Source organism: Saimiri boliviensis, chromosome 7 (genome assembly GCF_048565385.1).
Source record: "Saimiri boliviensis isolate mSaiBol1 chromosome 7, mSaiBol1.pri, whole genome shotgun sequence".
Classification (NCBI taxonomy): domain Eukaryota; kingdom Metazoa; phylum Chordata; class Mammalia; order Primates; family Cebidae; genus Saimiri; species Saimiri boliviensis.
Window position 1 is genome coordinate 19,510,637 of NC_133455.1, and position 20,087 is coordinate 19,530,723.

The following is a 20,087-nucleotide window of genomic DNA, read 5'->3' on the forward strand; positions in this document are numbered from 1 at the left end:
TGTTTTTTTGAGATGGAGTCTTGCTCTTGTTGCCCAAGCTGGAGTGCAAAGGCACGATCTCGGCTCACCGAAACCTCTGTCTCCCGGGTTCAAGTGATTCTCCTGCCTCAGCCTCTCAAGTAGCTGGGATTATAGGCATGTGCCACCACATCAAGCTAATTTTGTATTTTTAGTAGAAAGGAGATTTCTCCATGTTAGTCAGGCTGGTCTCGAACTCTCGATCTCTGAGGTTATTTCTATCTGTCATTTCTGGGTGGTAGAGCTACTCTATAACGGTATGCTACTGCCTATCTCTTTCAAACGCTACCGAGGGATGTCGGGTGGGAATATTTACACCGAAGAAACTGACAAACTCTACAAATCAGGCATTTATTTTGGAGCCGGTTGTTAAATAGTTTACCAACACACCACTGCCTAAAGCCCTGGTGGTGGTTAGAGGTACACTGTCCTTCTTGTTTGCATAGCTAGACGCACAGAGAGGGAGGGAACCCTTGATTTATTTGTGGTGGGGCAAGGTGGGGGAGACAGAAACAATGCAGAGAATAAAATGCCATCCGTGTGCCCCACAGCATCCAGGAGAAAGATGCAAGCCACCGGCTTCCAAAGCATCCATCCATCTATCCTCCTCTTCCCCTACTAAGAAAAGCCAGACATTATCCCTGCCGAATATCCAGCGTCTTCTCCTAACCGCTTTAACCACCCCAGGTCTGACCGGCAGTTTGCTGCAGGAGAATGAGACAGCGTTTTTCGTCCTGAGAATGACTCCCGATAATTGGGGCTCTACTTGCTATTTCTCTGCCTTCTATTTTGCCCGAAAAATGCCTCACAGTAATTGCCCATCCTGTGGCATGGAGAGGGAGTCAGCCCTTTTGGTGTTCAAACTCCCAATTGGGCTATTATGGCCCCGGCCCACTTTCTCTTAAATGGCCCTGCGTCGATTTGTCGACATTTCGAAGAAGAGAAACTCATCTTTCTCAGCCTCAGACAGGAAGATGAGAAGATGGGAAAGCTCGTTTTATCTTTCTAGGATGTGAGGCAGTGAGATTGCTTCTCTCATGTGCTCTCACTTTTTATGTCTTCAATAAAAAGCTGAGCTAATTTGTTGTTCCCATTTCATAGATGGGGAAGCCAAGGCTGATAGTTGACTACAGATCTACCTCCCTCATGAAAGTAGGATTGGAGGCAGCACCATTTTCAGCGATTAGCATGCACTTAGACACTCTTACTTTGGAGGCTCCTCCCTGCATCGTTAACTAACCCACTAAAAGCACAACGCACCCATTTCCTAGAGCTGGCTTTGCTGTAAAAAATGTTTGAAAGAACTTTACACGTTTTCCTTTTGTAATTTGGTTGTAAGGAACTCACTGAATCGATGGTTTGGTCGAATGGCTCAACCATCCCACAGATGCTGGTAGAATGAGAAAATCTGAACTCAAACTAAAGGGGGACTTTGTTTAGAAATATAAATGAGTGATCATTACTATTTTTAAAATAGAAAGACAAAATTTAGGAAGATGGTTACTTCTTACAAGGAGGGAGAGTGTTAGAATCGGAGTGGGCAGAGCCACTGGAAGTTACTAGCACGTTCTGGTGTTACAGGGATGGGTGGCTGGTTCACAGGTACTCATCAGATTATTGGGAAGGAGGGAAGCAAGGAGAGAGGGAGGGAGAGGGAAGCACGTCATGAATGGAATGAGAAAGAAAACCTGCCCCACGAATTGTTTTTATATGCAATGAAATTTTTATGAATGTCAAATTGAACAATTAGTGCAATTGACATAAAATATGTTGTGTAGACTGGCAATCCAGCACTTACTAATTTTGAGTTGGGGGTTTTCTTTCCCTGTTTTGCAGTCAACCCTTTTCCTCGAGGTCTCAAACCTTTTCCTGGTTGCTGAAAAGCCCCAACGAGGGCCCCAAACCCAGCGCCTCTGGTACCCCAGGGATGCTTCACTGGGATGCGCCCCCACCCAGAGATGCTTCACTGGGATGCGCACCCCCACCCCGGCCCAGGGATGCTTTACTGGGATGTGCCCCGCCCCAGGGATGCTTCACTGGGATGCGCCCCCCTCAAGGATGCTTCACTGGGATGCGCCCCCCCCCCACCCAGGGATGCTTCACTGGGATGCCCCCAGGAGGTCTGGGGGATTTTGACGGAGACCGAAGGCCCTGGTATCCCCTCCTCGCACCGACTTTTCTCCGGGACCACCCCTGCTCCTTCCAGGAATGCGGACAAAGCCCACACCAGGTCTCCGAAGCCTCCTGCCTCCTGTCACCATCAGAGGGACACACCGTCAGACATTTTTTTCTTCCACACGCTCGTGCTGGCATCAGCGTCGTTCTTCTCCAACCAAGGCAAAGCTGAGATCAAGCGGGTGCAGTCTGAAGCCATGGGTCTCCCCTAGCCCGGCTTGGAGGTCTGATCCCGGAGAAGCCCCCTCTTCTGTCCCTCTTCCCCTTCCCCTCCCCCTGATTCTCCAGCTCTTTCCCCGTCGGTGAAAGAAATACTTTGCGAGGATGTTGGGTCTTTGTTGAGGAGGACGAGGACGGAGCATAAAGGGTCTGAAAAAGTGAAATGGGGTGTGTGGGGTGGAGAGAGGGAGGGGGCAGCGAGGGGAAGAGGACGGATTCTCCGTATCTAAAAGGGAATTAAAGTGCTTTTGCTGGAGTGAAGAAATCAGCTGAAGAATGGCCGAGAACAAAAGCAGAAAGTCTGTGGACAAGCCCGGCTGAATAGGGCCCGATCCCCTTAAGTTTGTAAGCCCCCCTCCCCCGCGCTTTAAGCCTTCCTTACTTACTTCTGCTGAGAACAAACGCCAGGGAGGAAAACATAGCCAGGGGAGGGGAAGAGGGGAATGGCGAAACTAGGAGAGAAAAACCTAAAATAAAAGGTAATCCCTCCGGCACTTTGCCCTCCTAGAGCCTACCAGGGATCTGATTAAAGGTCCCAGATGAAGCCATTCCGCTATTCACATGCAAGAAGCAGGATTTACAAGAAAAGAGAGAGGGAAGAATAGGCGGAGAGGAGAAAAGGGGAATTATTTGTGTCCCTTAATGCTTGTTAAGCACTTCTCTTTGCTACACACCAGACAAGACAAGGCTCAGAACTCACAGAGAAATCTTGGGCAACCCACCCCCTGCCCCCTTGGCCTCCCTGCCAGGCGGAGGCCAAACTGACCTACAGACACGCAGACACACAGACACACACACAGACACACACGACACACACAGACACGCGCGCGCGCACACACACACACACACACACACACACACACACACACACACTTGCGGCCCTGGGCAGAGCTGCTGGGCCAAGCCAGAATCACAAAGAGAATAGCAATTAACCTCCGTCCCTGGCTGACAGTGATCTAATCAAACCAGCCCTCCCGGGCTCCCCTGGTGCTCAGAGCTGGTGGCCCACGCTGCAAACTATTTGGGATAGGCCTGGAAAGAGAGTGGATGGTTGTGGCTTTCTGATGATGCTGAAGAAGCTGGTGGAGGAGTTGTTCAAAGATGCTCTGCTATGTTCTGCCTCAGGACCTTTGCTCATGCCGGGCCTCTGCCTGAGATGCACTGCCCCAGCCTCCTGGCACAGGTAACTCGAAGCTCCGACTGGGGAAGGCTTCCTCAGTGACCCTCCTTCTCCCACAGACCACCTCACACTTCCTTGTTCTTGGCTCTCCAAAGACACTAGAACTCGGTAATTTAGAGTAAATGTGTGAATCATCATAATTTATAATTCATAAGGTATAAATACATTTATAAATTAATGTGTAAACACATTATGTGTGAATCTCTTACACATTTATTTCTTGTTGCACTTTTTCCATGCTTATCTCCCCCACTAGAATATCAGAGACACAAAAAAAGGAGACAGTGGCTTCTTCTGCCTGCGATGTAATACCAGGGTCTGGGATCCCAGCACCGCCCACCCCCACTGGCGCTGATCTTTGCATTGAGATGATGCTCTATACATTCTTGCTCAATGAATGAATGAACAAATGAAGGAATGAACAGGAAACTGGGTCAGGAGGGACCAATTTTTCCATTAGGCACAGGAAGCATGATGCTTAGGACTCACAATACTTCAAGGGGTCCATAAAAATGTTTTAATGTTAATCAAATGTTCTAATGTTAATTTCCTTTAAAGTCAAAAGAAAACACGATATAATAATAACGTGCATATATATTAATGAATCTAGCCTGGATTATATTCATGTTTATGCCACCACAGTCATAAAATAAAATTTTTAATTTCTTTATGGAAAAAAGAGCTCATGAATGTTGTAAATGTGGTCTTAGGTCAGAAAGGGGAATTGGCCGAAGATAAGGGGAATGGAAGTCCGGGCCCTCTTTGCTCCATACTGGGAGGGGCAATTCAAGATCCCATGGGTTTCTTTCATTCGTCTATTTATTCATTCAAAAAGCATTAGATGCTAGGCACAGTGGTTCACACCTGTATTCCTAGCACTTTGGGAGGCTGAGACTGGAGGATCACTTGAGGCCTAGGCAACATAGTGACCCCCCTCCATCTCTACAAAACATTTAAAAATTAGCTGAGCATGGTGGCATGCAACTGTAGTCCCAGCTACTTGGGAGGCTAAGGAAGAAGGAGCCTTTGAGCCCAGGAGGTTGAGGCCACAGTGAACTGTGATCATACCACTGCACTCCAGCCTGGGCAACAGAGCAATCCCCTATCTCGAAAAACAAATAAAGACGTGATCACAAACTGGGTCAGTGCTCTGAAGATCTCATGTCCTCTGAAACCTCCAACAGGGAGATGAGCCGCTGCAACTGAGACCTGAAGGAGTGCAGGAATTTGCCAAGGGATGAGAGAAAGCAGGTCGAGCAGGGTGGAGGCAACTGCGTGTATGAAGGCCTTGGGATGGGAAGGAATGTGGCATAAGGTGGGGCTGCAGCCTCCTGAGAGAGGGGGTGAGGAGGGATGCAGTGGGGGGCAGGGCAGGGTGTGGGAGAGCTTTTGTATGTGTCAGGGAAGGCGAGGTTATGCTCTAGTAACAAGCCGCCCCAGCAGTTTGTTTCTCACCCAGTCTCATTTTACTGTGTGTTAGCAAGGAGGCTTGGACTATGGGGGGGGGGTCGCTTGAGGATCCAGGTGATTGGAGGCGTCATCTGGACCCAGCCTTCCATGACTGCAAAGGTAAGTGTTCATAAAAACTCAGCCTAGATATGACAGTGTGATCTTTTTGGTTGGTCACAGAAGTGCATTCCTACCACATGCCTGGAAGGCAGAGAACAAAACATCCGGGAACAGCCCTGCTGACCACCACAGAGGACTACGATGGCACCACGAAACTGTGATGGCACATAGAAAACTTTCTGAATTAAAACAATCTTCATGAATGCTGTCCCCAGTCCACTCATGTTCCGGAAGATATTTCTTCCAGCACAACGTGCTTGACTGAGCTTAATCAGTTAATATTTAATGAGAACCCACCGTGTACCAGACACTGTTCTAGGTGCTGGCAATGTAGCCAAGAACAAGATGAACAAGAAGCCCTGTTTCTTGCCTAGAGAATTCGCAGTCTAGAGCTTTCTATTCAGGAAGAAATTGAATTTAGCAATCACCAACGTATCCATTTTAGATCACTCCTCTCCCACCTTCAACCCTATTAAAAAATGCCCCCCAGGATAGAACAAAGTATGTTGATTTTTGAAATAAAAATTTAGGGATAGAAGATAGGGACAGCAATCTATTGTTCAAACCTTGCCAACTCTACTGCCACTCAAGATCTTTAGCAAAGAGGAAAAAAAAAAAAACTAGAATTTGGAATACAATGGAGTACATCAAATGGGGAAGGTGACTTCCCCACAAACCAAGGAGACACACATGCATGCTTGCACACACACAGGCATGCACACACACACACACACACACACACACACACACACACCTCAATTATACCTTGAGAAGCAGAGCTAATAGAAGCTAGATTGATTCAAAGATAACAATTAGGGAACAATTTTAATCCCTGCTGTGATTGAGACACACAGTTTATTTTTAATTTGTATCCATAATAAAAAATAATAATTAAAAGGGCTGGCAAATTGCAGCTTTTGCCAAGAAATTAGATTTACACTGCCCACCTTCACCCCATAAGAAATCCGATCTTCTCTCCTGCCTTCCATCTCTTCTGCCGACACAACCCCATCACGACTTGCTCCCGCTCCAGAGCCACAGACCCCATTTTAAATATAGAGATTCATTAATTAAAGGAGTTGAAAAGCGAGCTTTTTTTATTTATTTTTTTTAGCATCTACTATATTCTGGGCACGGTGCTAAATACATTCACATAGATTATTTCATTTTATTTCATTTAACCCTCATGACAACCCTGTGAAGAGAAAATCTCAGTTTACCCTCATCTTACAGAGGTGGAAACAGACGTGTAGCTGTTTGTTGAAGGTTACACAGAGAGTATAGGACAGGGCTAGGTCTGTGCCAAGGTCTAGTTGACCAGATTTATTCTTCTAATTGCCTTTCCTGAGGGTGGGTATTAAGCTTTGTCCTCCTTGACAAAAATGCTGCCTCACCTGCAGTACAATTTGCCCCAATTTCCACTTGGAGTTGCATTTCCGCTCCAAGGCTGCAGTGTGAAGCAAACAGCTAGAAGAAAGGTCTACCAGCATTCAGATCCTCAGCCTTTGGCTGATTCTCTAATACAGTGAGTCAACTGATAATTATAAAATAATTAGGGGAAGGTGGAAGGAAGAGGAAGAGAAGGAAGGAAAGGAGGAATAAGAAGAAGAAGAGGAAGAGAAGGGAGATGGACAGAGGGAAGAAAGGAGGGAAAAAGGAGGAGGAAGAAAGAAGAATAAGAACAGAAAGGAGAAAGACAGAGGAAGACAAGATGGAGAGGAGGATGAAGAAAATGAGGAAGAGGAGGAAGTAAAGTGGCTCAGTCCAGGCTGCTTGGTTTCCAACATCTCTTCATTGACACGATGTCCCAATCTTGCCTTAGTTCAGAGTCTTCCTCCTGCAGGAAGACCTCTGTAAAGTCAATCCCTATCTGAAAAGAGCTCTCTTCCTGATTCCCCATAGCATTTGGTATCTTACCTATGGTAGCTTATACCTTGGTGCTGTGGTTATTTGGGCAACTGTCTACCTTCCCTTCTAAGTGTTACAGCTTTTTAAAAGAATTTATCTAGCAGATTTTCAGTTTTCACTAGAAAATGACCCACACAAAAAGGGGAAAAGGCTGGGCATGGTGGCTCATGCCTATAATTCCAGCACTTTGGGAGGCCAAGGTGAGGGGACCTCACTGATCGCCTGAGGTCGGGAGTTCACAACCAGCCTGGCCAAGATGGTGAAACCCTGTCTCTACTAACAATATGAAAAATTAGACAGGTGTGGGGCAGGTGCCTGTAATCCCAGCTGTAATCCCAGCTACTCAGGAGGCTGAGTCAGGAGAATCACTTGAACCCAGGAGGCGAAGGTTACAATGAGCTGAGATTGTGCCATTACACTCCAGCCTGGGCAACAAGAGCAAAACTCTGTCTCAAAAAACAAAAAGAAAAGAAAAGAAAAAAAAGAAAAAATGGAAAAAATACCCCTCTACTAGGCTTTGAGGTCTCCTAAATTTGGGACCTGTTTTTACATCCTCCAAGATGCTCAAGACCATGCCTTATTCTTTTCCTTGGAAATCTCTCCTTCTGTCATGGCACTTTCTTCCTTAGCCCATCATGTCCCTTGATCAAACTTCTTGAAAGAAGTGGGAGAAGGGAGATAATCAATTAATAATTAATAGTAATAGACAAATGATGTTGGTACTGGTGGTGATGGTAATGATAATAATGGTAATTATTATTCTTTTCCAGTTGTTGAATGCTTATAGCTGAGCTATTGAGGCCATTGGCATAATAGTGTAAGTGTTATACTGTCTCTACCCACCTGGATTCACTCAAATCTCACTCCTACCACTTACCCATTGTGTGACCTAGGCCAAGTTCATTAGCCTTTCTGTGCCTCAATTTCTTATCTGTAATAAGATTGTTGTAGATAATGAGTGAGATAATACATTTACAGCATTTAAGACTGAGCCTAGCATATAGTAAGAACTCAATAAGTGGAGGTTGCTATGATCATTATTATTAATCATACCTACTAATTCTGCCTCCAGAATAATAGCCACAAATGCCCCCTACTGAGTGCTTACTTTGCCAAATACTGTGCTATGCTTTTTTATAGGCAGGATTTCATTAATCTTCAAACTAACCAATTATTAACCCATTCTACAAACTTTCCCAGCTCATAAGTGACAGAGCTAGAATAAGATAACAGAATCCAAGCATTAAGATTCTTGCCCTGAGAGGCAAGAAAGAGCAAATCAAACTGAAGAGACTTGCACAAAAGGATACCAGGAGATCTCTTAAAACTATAGGATTATGTGTAGCTCACCTTAGAAGGTCCCCTTCTAGTTTGATTTGGCCTCTGTCCTTGGTGCTGAAAAATGCACTCATCTCAGACCCTCAGTACCACATTTCCATGGAGGCAGGGAGCCCTCACCATCTCCTAAAAGCCCATGGCTTTATCCATGGGTGCTGTCAACTAACTAATTTGGACCCAAAGTGCTGGTTTTAGTAACTTGCCAGGATCTCTTGAGTCCTGACCATAGATCCAAGCTCCATCCCAACCACCCAACCACGGAAGTGTCTACCCTGAAGTCAGCTCTCCTTAACAATATTCACCAGGCAACTGCAAATGTTACAAGCCCCTTCCACATACTGAGTGTCAAAGGTTGTCTGTTCTCCTGGAACCTCAGCACAGACATGACACCAGATCCCTCCTGGACAAGGTAAAAGTCTCTCTGTTCAAACCAGGGTGAAAACATCACCATCACAGATGAAGTAGACATCTACCCTTTTGGTCTGACTATAGGGGGAGTAGAACCTTAGTCTTCAGGATCCAGAACTACTTCCCTTCCAGCTCAACAAAGTCTAATGCTCCTTTACCGGGAAACCAAGATCAAGTTTAGGAGGCTAAAGGTCAGTCTGGTCTTGTGTTTAGTCTAAGATGTGAATGACTGATAGCTATTCATTTCTGGAACAGTAGACGGTGCAGGTGTCTGGAAGTCAGGGAGACCCAGGGTAGTGCCACTCATCACCTTGAACATGTGCACAGAAAGGGCCTGACCTATGCTTGGTGCAGGATGGGTGATGAGTAAGCCAGACTCTCTCCAGGTAACTTCCCTGTGTATTCCTCAGTCTGCCTCATCCTCTCTCCTTATGCTCCTTGACAAACACTCTTCTTGCTCATTCAATTTTCAAAAGCAAATGGCCTTTCTGTCCCTCCTAAACAACATCTTTGGAAAGGAGTCATTTCATTGATTATCATCCTGGTGGATAGACAAACCCAGTCAAATACAGGCAACTTCATATTACAACAGTAGAAACACATGCTCCAAGACTTCTCACTTGACCTCTCTAAAAACAAGAAGTAGATTCATATCTTTGGAGAGGTCACCTTAGTCAATTGTTGGATTGGGGTGGTGAGAGAGAAGACCTTGTCACCTTATGTGAATCATCACAATTAAATTTACACCAAAAGCCATCCCCTAACCACCACCCTCCAAGGCCCCGGGACACACACAGACATACACCCCAAGACAGAGGCTGGCAATTGAGCCATTTCTTTATTTTATTTCTTTTTACTTTTTTATTTTGAGACAGGGACTGGCTCTATCACCCCGGCTGGAGTGCAATGATGTGATCTTGGCTCACTGCAACCTTCTCCTCCCAGGCTCAAGCCATCCTCCCACCTCAGCCTCCCTAGTAGCTGGTACTACAGGTGCTCACCACCACACCTGGATGATTTTTGTATTTTTTGTAGAGATGGGGTTTTGCCATGTTACCTAGGCTGGCCTTGAACTGCTGAGCTCAAGCGATCCACCCACCTCAGCCTCCCAAAATTCTGGGATTACAGGTGTGAGCCACTGCATCCGGCCCAATTGAGCCGTTTCTGAAGAAAGAAAAAAATATTCTTCTCAAACCTAGCAACAAATTGGCTTAAACAACCTGCATTATCATTTCCTGTCTCCACCACTAATCATATTGGAAAATGGTGGTGGTTGTTGTTTTTCCCTGTGGTCACTGCCTTGGAGGAAGGGAGATGGAACTGGGGTGGGGGACAGGAAAAAGGGAAATGTTTCATGATAGATGACTGATTCAAGAATCCCTTTGCTATTCTTGGTTAACTTCCTTGCAGACAGAGAATTGGCTTGGTCAGACAGCTCCCCCTGTGTGGCACAAACAAGAAACATTAATTAAAAATAATTGCCACCCCCTCCCCAGAATTAAGAATGTGATGTTCAGATTCATTTTAAGAAAGGTAATTTGATGCCAATAAATTACAATTATAAAAACTTCATTACAGTCAAGAGCAATCTATCCACCATTGTCCTAATTACACATTGTAGGAATAATGAATGTTAATGATTTAATGTACAATAATTACCAGGATTGAAAAATAAAATATAATCATCATCATCATTATTGTTATCAATAACACAGATATTTTGGCATGGTTAATCTCCACTTGAGGCTGCGATAAAATTTCAAGGTTTTGTGGGAATTTTTTTGTCCCCACTTAGAAGCACTCCCTTTTCTTCTCCTCCTCCTTCCAGCTCCATCTTTATTAAGACAAGAAATCTATAGCACAGAATAGAAATGTCTTGCTTCTTCTGGAGGGTCAGAGTTGAAGGGTTAAATCCAAGTCTCCTGTACCCTGGCCAGCAGATCACCTTTGGTTTCTTCCAGAACATCTTTTTATGTAGGAAAGAAAGAGAAAGCAATTACTCAGATGTAGAGAACAGGATTGTGTCTTGGCTAAAGGCACTTTCCAGTTTTTTTATGAAGCCATCCATGGCTTCCTGTTGCAAAAAGAAAATATCCAAGCCCGATCTCCACAGTGCAGGGCTGTGTCGAGGCGTCAGGGACTGGGGGCCACACCACCTGGATTTGAGTTCTGGTTCTATCAACTGCTAGCTGCAGGGAGTGTGACCAAATCTACTCGCATGTCTCTGCCTCGGTTTGCTCTCTGTAAAATGGGGCTTGAAATGACACCTGACTCAGAGTTCTGTAAGTTTAAAAGTACAAACACATGTGAAGTGCTGAGAATAGTGCTGACACGTGGTCATTGTTCACGAGAACTTCATGAACTTGCCAGGCTGTATCTTCCCCACTCCCCTCCATCAGACACACCAGCCACTGAGCCTCAATGGAGAGCTCATCATCCTCTGAAGATGGTCTGCACATTCTCAGCGCCACACCTTTGCTCACACAGCGCCCTCCACCAGGCATGCTGTTCCTGTCCCAGCCAAGCTTGATCATCCATCCTCCGGGAAGCCACCCCGCTGCTCCCAGGCAACACCAACATTTCCTTTTAGGGCATTTCCACAGCGCTTCTGTGGTACTACTCGTACCTCTGCCAATCTCACCTCTTGTCCATTCCATTTTGTGTTAGGATTCTTTGTTTCTATGTTTTACAAATGTATGTACCCAGATACTTTGCAAACACTTTGGGAGTTTTGTTGTTGTTTTTGTTTGTTTGTTTGTTTTTTGTTTTGAAACAGAGTCTCGCCGTCACCCAGGCTGGAGTGCAGTGCTTTGATCTCAGCTCACTGCAACTTCCACCTCCTGGGTTCAAGTGATTCTCCTGCTTCAGCCTCCCTAGTAGCTGGGATTACAGGTGCATGCCATCATGTCCAGCTAATTTTTGTATTTTTAGTAGAGACAGTGTTTCATCATGTTGGCCAGGCTAGCCTCCAACTTCTGACCTCGAGTGATCTACCCACCTCATCCTCCCAAAGTGCTGGGATTACAGGCATGATCCACCACGCCCACCTAACACTTTGAAAGCAAGAAGCATAAAAAAAAATTCATAAAAAAAATATTTTCCGGCCGGGCGCGGTGGCTCAAGCCTGTAATCCCAGCACTTTGGGAGGCCGAGGCGGGTGGATCACGAGGTCAAGAGATCGAGACCATCCTGGTCAACATGGTGAAACCCCGTCTCTACTAATGGTGCAAAAAATTAGCTGAGCATGGTGGCGCGTGCCTGTAATCCCAGCTACTCCGGAGGCTGAGGCAGGAGAATTGCCTGAACCCAGGAGGCGGAGGTTGCGGTGAGCCGAGATCGCGCCATTGCACTCCAGCCTGGGTAACAAGAGCGAAACTCCGTCTCAAAAAAAAAAAAAAAATTTTCCTCAGCCTTGTATTCCTCTCATCTCCTTCTCATATCCCCCTAATCACTACTCTGTGTCTGGAATGATGCTCCTATATACATTTGTAGAATTTCAGGAATGCAAAGGAAACTCTTTACAATGCTTATTGGTTTGATTCTGATTCTAAAAATAACACAACCTTATTATAGAACAACTGGAAAACTAAGACAAGTATAAGGAGGAAAAATAACATAAACTACATTCCCATAGCCCAAAGATGACCACGATAAATATGCTTGTATATTTCTGTGTTACCCTTTACAGAGAATTTTAGACAAAACTGTCCTGCCATTTATAGACTGGTCACAGCAAATAACCTCTACTAGCATTTATCGTGTTTATCATATGCCAAGCACTAAGGATTTTATGAGTATGATTGTATTTAATCCTGACTGCAACCTGTACAGTAAGTGGTGTTGGCATCTCCACTGTAAGGATGAGAACATCAAGGCTTAGAGAAGCTAAGTACTTTCCCAACATCACACAGCTGTGTGTGGCCAAGCCAGGATTCAACACAGGTATCTGCACTCCAGAGACCATCGCTCACATTTTATCTTTCAGCAGGCATTTCATCATGCGTATTCTTCCCAGGTCATTAAATTATTTTAATAACTTGTATGGCAACCCATCCTATGCACATGTCATCATTATTTCATCCCACCTCTACAATTGGATATTTTATTTGTACATAATTTTTCACCATAATAAACAATTCTTTGAAGGCCATCCTTGTTCATAAATCCTTGTCCACATTCTGAATATTTCCTTGGGATACCTTCTGAGAAGTAAACTTCTGCAGCCAGAGGGCATGAGCATTTTTATTAATCTGCTTTATTGAAGTATAATTTGCATCGAATAAAATTAACCAATTCTAAGTGTGCAAGTCAATGAGTTTTGGCAAATTATACACCACTACTGTAATCATGAAATAGAAGATTTCTGTCATTTGAAAACATGCCTCTTGGGTGTCATTCCCTCTCCCACCCACACCCAACCTCCCATCCAGTCCCCCTGCAACCAAGTTCTGCTTCCCATCACTATAGTTTTGCATTTTTTTAGACTTTTTTTTTTTTTTTAATGAGACAGAATCTTGCTCTGTTACCAGTCTCCAGGCTGGAGTGCAGTGGTGCCATCTCGGCTCACTGCAGCCTCTGCCTCCTGGGTTCAAGCAATTCTCCTGCCTCAGCCTCCTGAGTAGGTGGGACTAGACTACAGGTGCACACCACCACGCCCAGCTAACTTTTGTATTTTTCAGTAGAGACATGGTTTCACCATGTTGGCCAGGATGGTCTCAGTCTCTTGACCTCGTGATCCCGGCTCGGCCTCCTAAAGTGCTGGGATTACAGGCGTGAGCCACCACAGCCGGCCTAGAATTTATATTAATGGGATCATACAGTATGTAACCTTTCATTCTTGACTAATTTCACTCAGCATTGTGGTTTTAAAATTCATCTATGGTTGAGCATGGTGGCTCATGCTTATAATCCCAGCACTTTGGGAGGCCGAGGCAGGTGGATCACGAGGTCAAGAGTTCAAGACCAACCTGGCCAGGATAGCAAAACCCATCTCTACTAAAAATACAAAAAAATTAGCCAGGGTGGTGTCATGTGCCTGGAATCCCAGGTACTCAGGAGGCTGAGGCAGAGAACTGCTTGAACCCGGAAGGCAGAGGTTGCAGTGAACCAAGATCGTGCCACTGCACTCCAGCTTGGACAACAGAGTGCCACTCCATCTCAAAAAAGTAAAAAGTAAAAAACAAAAAAAGAAATTTGCCTATGGCGTGGTTTACATCAGTAGTAAATTTATTTTTACTCTTGAGTAGCATTTCTTTGTATATGAAAGTAACACTAACTGATATCCATTTACTAATTGGTGGACATTTGAATTCTCGGTTTGGAGCTACACTGACTAAAACCACTGTAAAAAATTCAGCATAAGTCGTTGTATGAATATCATTTTCATTTTTCTTGAATAACTACCTCAGTGTGGGACTGCTGGATCTGATATAATACATGTACATTTAATCTTATACAAAAAACAGTTTTACTTTTGGTTGCTCAGTTTTGTTGTAGTCTTAAAGTGCTAAGTTTTGTCCTAGCAAACAGTTAAGCTACTTAGCCAACTGTAGCTTTCAAATCTTATTTTTATGCTTCCTTAGGGCAGTGTCAAAGCAGTAGCCTTTCATCTAAGGATAACTTATCCCCACTACTGCAGCTATACTCTTCTGGGGATCCTACCCCATGGTCTGTCTCTTATGAGGGCTTTCCATGGTCACATGAGCTATTCCCAGCCCGATGTGAGATCTAGAAATTGTTCTGCCTACTCCTTTTAGTGGTTCTCTCTTTGGCTTCAGGAAGTTACCTCTGACACATGCACAGAACCCAGAACCAAGAACATAAGAAAACTCCTCTCTTGATTTCTGGAATTATCTTCCCAGGAAGATCTCTACTCTCCAGTATACCCTGTCCCATAAATTCTACCCACTTGGACTCCTTAAACTCCTACCTCTATCTTGAGTTCACTCAGAAAGTTCTCAAGCTCTTTGGGTTTCCCCTCCCTGTGCTGTTGCTTGGAAACCCAAGGGGCTCCTCGTTTTCCTTCTCTCAGGAGCACAGACCTAGACTACCTGTTGTTCGATGCCTAAAACTGTTGCTTTTAAATATTTTGTCTGAAATTTACAAGCACAAAACAAGCAACCCCATTAAAAAGTGGTCAAAGGGCCAGGTGCGATGGCTCATGTCTGTAATCCCAGCACTTTGGGAGGCCAAGGCAGGTGAATCATCTGATATCAGAAGTTTGAGACCAGCCTGGCCAACATGGTGAAACCCCATCTCTACTAAGAATAGAAAAAAAAAAAAAATTAGCCGGGCATGGTGGTGCACACCTGTAATCGCAGCTACTCAGGAAGCTGACACAGGAGAATTGCTTGAACCTGAGAGATGTAGGTTGCAATGAGCTGAGATTGTGCCAATGTACTCCAGCCTGGGCAACAGAGCAAGATTCTGTCTCTAAAAATAAATATTCAAAGGACCTGAACAGACACTTTTCAAAAGAAAACATACATGAAGCCAAGAAGCACATGGAAAAAAGCTCAATATCACTAATCACTAGAAATGCAAATCAAAACCACAGTGAGATATCATCTCACACCAGTCAGAATGGCTATTGTCAAAAAGTCAAAAAATAACAGGCCTGGCAAGGTTGCCAGAGAAAAGGGAATGCTCACACACTGTAGGTGAGAGTGTAAATTAGTTCAACTTTTGTGGAAGGCAGTGTAGCAATTCCTCAAAGAGCTGAAAACAGAACTAACATTCAACTCAGCAATCCCATTACTGGGAATAGGCTCAAAGGAATATAAATCATTTTACCATAAAGACACCTGCATGTGTATGTTCATACACTATTCATTACAGCAAAGACATGGAATCAACCTAAATGCCCATCAATGATAGACTGGATAAAGAAGGTGTGGTACATACATGCCATGGAATACTACACAGACATAAAAAAGAACAAGATAATGTATTCTGCAGGAACATGGATGGAAACACAGGAATAGAAAACCAAATGCCACATGTTCTCACTTATAAGTGGTAGCTAGATAATGAGAACACATAGACACAAAAAAAGGGACAACGGACACCACTGCCTGCTTGAGGGTGGACAGTGGAAGGAAGGAGAGGATCAGAAAGAAATAACTATTGAGTACTAAGCTTAGTACCTGGGTGACAACATCATAATCTGTACAACAAATCCCCATGACACATGTTTACCTACATGACAAATCTGTGTATGTACCCTGACCTTGAAATAAAAGCTAAAATCAAATAAGTGAAAATAAATAAATAAATATTTGGTGGGTTTTCTAGTTTTTTAAGGCAAGATAATAAATCTGGTCTTTGTTATGCAACCTTTTCTAGACCTAAGAGCTTAGTAGAAGCATTTTTGAGAATTTTGATCAATATTTGATAGATGTATACTTGGGGGAAAACCTTCGCCTCCTTAATCCCCAAAAAAGTGTCTCCCTCACCACACACACACACACACACACACACACACACACACACACGTATTTGAGACAGGGTCTCAGTTTGTCACCCAGCCAGGCTGGACTGCAATGGCACCATCTCAGCTTACTTCAGCCTCGACCACGTGGGTTCAAGCAATCCTCCTGTCTCAGCCTCCCAAGTAGCTGGGACTACAGGCACATGCCACTACACCCAGTTAACATTTGTATTAGCACTGCCACCCTCAAGTAGGCAGTGGTGTCCGTTGTCCCTTTTTTTGTGTCTATGTGTTCTCATCATTTAGCTCCCACTTATAAGTGAGAACATGTGGCATTTGGTTTTCTATTCCTATGTTAATTTGCTAAGGATAATGGCCTCCAGTTCCATCCATGTAGAGACAGGGTTTTGCCATGTTGCCCAGGCTGGTGTCAAACTCCTGAGCTCCAGCCATCCTCCTGACTCAGCCTCCCAAAGTGCTAGGGTTTCATACATGAACCACTGCACCCAGCTATCAACTAATATTTTTAAAATATCAAGAAACATGAATTGAAAGAAGTTTAAATAAACATGCTAAAAAGAGGAAGAGAAAGAAAACATATATATATATATATATTTTTTTTTTTTTTGAGACGGAGTTTCACTCTTGTTGCCCAGGCTGGCATGCAATGGCATGATCTCAGCTGTTACAAATAAAATGTTGATGTCACCAAAGAAAGAGCACTGGAAAAGAAACCCGCTCAGCAAGGCAGTTTACTTCTATAGAATGGTGTAGCTCATGGATGGAGCAATGGTGGCTGCATCCTTGGACAAGGGGGGAAGGGGTACTTATGCCTGATGGGGACTGTCCCTCTTGCTGTGTCATCCCCTATTGGCTAGGGTTAAACCGCACAAGCTAGACTAATCCTGATTGGCTATTTTAAAGAGAGCCGGGGTCCAAGCTGGAGTGGCAGGGTGGGTGTTTTTGTGGGAAGGACAGTTATGGGCAAGTCAGAGCACATGACCTGTGACCTAGGTCAAAGAAGGCAATCAGAATAGATGACTAGAGCAAGTGACCAGGATGAGTCAGTGTGGAGCCGGGGGCCAGTGGAACAGATGCGTACCACTGATTAGAACTGGCAGAGAAGGTTGTTTACTGGAATTACCAGGAATTTAAACTTTAAAACAGAGAATTACAGAATAAGAGAGCTAAACATACTGACATACTGATTCTTTGAAGAGAAACTTAGAGTTCACTATAACACGGCTCACCGAAAACTCCACCTCCCCGGTTCAAGCCATTCTCTTGCCTCAGCCTCCGAGTAGCTGAGATTACAGGCATGTGCCACCATGCCCAGCCAAGAAAACATGAATTTAAAGGAATTTAAATAAACATGCTCAAAAGAGGAAGAAAATAAATTAGGTGAGAGAAGGGGTTAGAAAGGTGACAACCAGGATTGCAATGTAAAATGAAGTTAGGGTTCAAACAGGTCCTTAACTTGCCTGTTCTGCTGCCCCCAGGGGATCTCTCAAAAAGTGGACATTTGTAGCAAAGTTTATCTGGCAGCTCTTTTAAAATGCATATTCTCACCATGCAGAGTGGCTTACACCTGTAATTTCAGCATTCAGGAGGCGAGGCAGGAAGTATCACTTGGGTCCGGGAGTTCAAGACTAGCTTGAGCAAACCGGTCTCTACAAAAACTACAAAAAATTAGCCAGGTGTGGTGGTGCACCTGTAGTTCCAGCTACACAGGAGGCTGAGGCAGGAGGTTCAAGTTGAGACTGGGAAGTCGAGGCTACAGTGAGCTGTGATCATGCTACTGCCTTCCAGCCTGGGCAACAGAGCAAGACCTTGTCTCAAAAAAAGAATAAATAAAATTAAAAACATATTCTCAAACCTACATAGGGCTCAAATTCTAGGAGGGGGAACCCCATGTAGAACCTGCCTTTTCCGCATGTACCTCCAATCACTTTGGACCTACAATAAGCTGATGGAATATGGCCTAGTTGGCTGCCGAAGGGGATACGACATTTGGCCCCAAATAGCAAGTTCGTGGCAGGACTGGGCTTGGAAATGGAGACCCCTGACTCCCTATTCTGGTCAGCTTCTACATTGGCAGTTGCTATGAACCCTCCCTGAACATGAGAGTCACCCGCAGCTTTGGAAGGCTGACCCTCAGGATATCTCCCAGCAATGCAGATTGAACTGGTCTTAGGAGGGGCCTAGGTATCTGAACTTTCTCAAACTCCCCAGGTAATCTCAAAGTGAGCTTGGGCTACGGCACAGGCTTTAACCTGGGCATCAGCAAGTCTGGAGGGGTCCTGAGGTACATGTTTATAGCATGTAGGATGCCTCAGCGTGGGTACAACTTGAATTCTTATAAGGAAGCACAATAATCAATTTTCTGAGATCAAGGCAGTGAACAAAGGAAACACTGCATTCGTTAGGGCAATTCTGTGCTTCGCTTTCCTTTCTTTTCTTTTTTTTTTTTTTTCCTGTCATCCAGGCTGGAAGGCAGTAACATGATCTTAGCTCACTGCAACCTCCACCTCCAGGCTCAAGCAATTCTCCTGCCTCAACCTCCCAAGTCGCTGGAATTGCAGGCATGCACCACCACACCAAGCTAATTTTTGCATTTTTTTTTAGTAGAGACAGGGTTTCACCATGTTGGCCAGGCTGGTCTCCAGCTCCCCACCTCAAGTGATCGGCCCACCTCGGCCTCCCAAAGTGCTGGGATTACAAGCGTGAGCCACTGCACCTGGCCATACTGTGCTTATCATACCGTATCGGGCATAAAGATCCCCTTGAGAGCTTGTCAAAACATAGATTCCTTGGATGCACTCCTAGAGATTCTAATTTCACAGGTCTCAGGGTATGGTCTGAGAATTTGCATTTCTAACAGATTTCTCATGAAGCTGACCCTGCTGGTTCAGAACCACACTTTGGGCATCACCAAGCCATGGGGAGAGAAGAACCCGAAAGGTCAGACCTAATCTCTACATGTGCCTAAGCGGGCGTGGATAAGTCACTCCCCCATCTGTCAAATGCCTTGATATCCAGAATGCCTTTGAGTCTGTGTCGTGGGTCAGCTCCACCCCAGTCTGACAATTCCTCCACCCTAAATCCTCACCTGCCCTCCGCAGCACCACCCTCATGTCTCCATGCACCCATCTGCAGCATCCACCAAGAGTCCCAAAAACCTGGAACCTGTTGATAACATTAGTATTATAATAACAATAAATCATAGCCATTGCTCATTTTAAGAAGGCAGACATTGTTTTAAAAAGCTCATCTCCTGGCCGGGCGCGGTGGCTCAAGCCTGTAATCCCAGCACTTTGGGAGGCCGAGGCGGGTGGATCACGAGGTCGAGAGATCGAGACCATCCTGGTCAACAAGGTGAAACCCCGTCTCTACTAAAAATACAAAAAATTAGCTGGGCATGGTGGTGTGTGCCTGTAATCCCAGCTACTCAGGAGGCTGAGGCAGGAGAATTGCTTGAACCCAGGAGGCAGAGGTTGCGGTGAGCCGAGATCGTGCCATTACACTCCAGCCTGGGTAACAAGAGCAAAAACTCCATCTCCAAAAAAAAAAAAAAAAAAAAAAAAAAAAAAAGCTCATCTCCTTATCTGCAAAGCCTAGAATAGCACTAGCTCTACAGTAGACACTGAAGGTGTACTCAAGAAACGAAGAATGAGTGCTTAGCGGGACTAAGCCTTCACAAGGTCTTGCCCTCCAGACAAATGGGAGCTTTGTTTTATTCTCGTTATAGATGGGGAAACTGAGGCTCTGAAAGGTGGGGGCACTCGCCGAGAGTCACACATCAGAGCCTGGCAGAGGCTGGGTTTGGAACTTAGATCTGGGAAC

The 20,087-nt window shown here is 44.8% G+C and overlaps 1 non-coding gene across 1 annotated transcript; it reads left to right on the forward strand.

The window, feature by feature from the left end:
* Positions 1-7,137: 7,137 nt before the first annotated feature.
* Positions 7,138-7,202, forward strand: LOC120365175 (U7 small nuclear RNA). Its single transcript, XR_012518638.1, has one exon. It is a non-coding gene; the product is annotated as a U7 small nuclear RNA (small nuclear RNA).
* Positions 7,203-20,087: the final 12,885 nt, after the last annotated feature.